Source organism: Cynara cardunculus (genome assembly GCF_001531365.2).
Source record: "Cynara cardunculus var. scolymus isolate 2C chromosome LG 9, CcrdV1, whole genome shotgun sequence".
In the NCBI taxonomy this organism is placed as follows: domain Eukaryota; kingdom Viridiplantae; phylum Streptophyta; class Magnoliopsida; order Asterales; family Asteraceae; genus Cynara; species Cynara cardunculus.
In genome coordinates, this window is record NC_037536.1 from 10,557,381 (window position 1) to 10,559,008 (window position 1,628).

Consider the following 1,628-nt stretch of genomic DNA (forward strand, 5'->3'; position numbering starts at 1 on the left):
CCAATTTAAAGCAGACAAAGAAATGAGAAGTGAAGGGCTTCTTTCTCTCTGATTTAAAAGATTGGTGAATATGAAAGAATTTGGAGGGTAAAACTTTGTCATTAATAAATGATCTTGACTTTATCTTAAATTGTTGTTTTATGGCAGCAAAAAAGGGTTATCATCTCGAATGACCACCTAATAATAAGTTGTGGTATCGTAGTCTCTTGCATCTATCTACAAAATGCAAAAGCCAAAGTTGCAGGTTGCACAACAAGGAAAGGTGTCTTGTGATGTTGACTTGTGGTTTATTGAGTATTTTGTAACCGAAACCGAAAGTCTTAGTTTTGCTTTATTCCTTCCATCTCTATTTTCTCCTTTTTTAGCTTTAGATCCGGTAAAGCATCTTCCAAAAAATGTTTCATGGTCTCAAACTTTTGGAGGTTTTCTGAGACTTCAACTAAATTTAAATTCAAATTTTTGTAATGAGTTCTGAGTATATGGGTTTAGAAACCCAATATGTGTGCAATTATTTTCCATTCGATCTTGTTAATACATCGTATTAAACTTCAACTTTATATATTAGTTGACCAGTAAAATAACAACACAAACTTATAATTCAAGGATAAACTAATGTTTCAGAATTGTGATTCACCCGCGCTGCATCGCACGGGTATACCACTAGTATATATATATATAAATATAATTGCTAAAAAAATAATTTTTAATAATTTTAATATTTTAATATATGTGTGCATAAACTTTTTAATATATAAATCAAGAAAAACTTATAACAATCATTTTTATATATAGATCAATTTATTATACTTTTTTAATTTACGTTATATCAATTTGTTCCTTTCTTTCTTACAATTTAAAATTTAGTGACAATAAATAACATTAACTAATCAATATTTATTAATTTACATTGACTTCGAACATATAAAATGCAACCTTTCTCTCTCTGTATATCGAGATACATCTCAATTTTAGCTTTTTTTTTTGTCTTAATCGATGTTATAATACGGTTTTATGTGGTTTTCAGAAAGCGATAATGTTTTTATTTTTGAATAAAATATAAATATGAAAATATCATAAAAAAAATAAAAAAAGATATTGATATTAGTACCAAACTAACTATTTAAATTTTCTTCTTTTTTGTGTATTTCTCTAATTCATTTTTTTATTTTTGGTTTAATAATATAATTTTTTATAAATATAATAATTAAGTATTTTGTTAGAACTCAATAATTATTCTAATTATATTTTAGTTTTTTTATATTTAAAATGAAATGTTTATCCTCTATTTGATTATGTTTATCTGAAGTTAGTTACACGAATTCAAACATGAAGCTTTAATAAGTTGTACTTATGCACAATTTCTTTGTAATCTTGAATTTTAAGTAATATGTATCAATAAATAATATTTCATGCATAAAAATGGTTTAGAGTTTTTATCAAATGCTTTATAATATAGTATATATATATATATATATATATATATCATCAACATACTAATTAGAATATTAATGATAGTAAATAACATTTACTAATTAGTATTGAAAACATATGTTTATTGATTTGTACTTTGAAATTTGTATTAGTACATGTTTATGTCCCAAAATACATATCCACAATTTTATAACTGT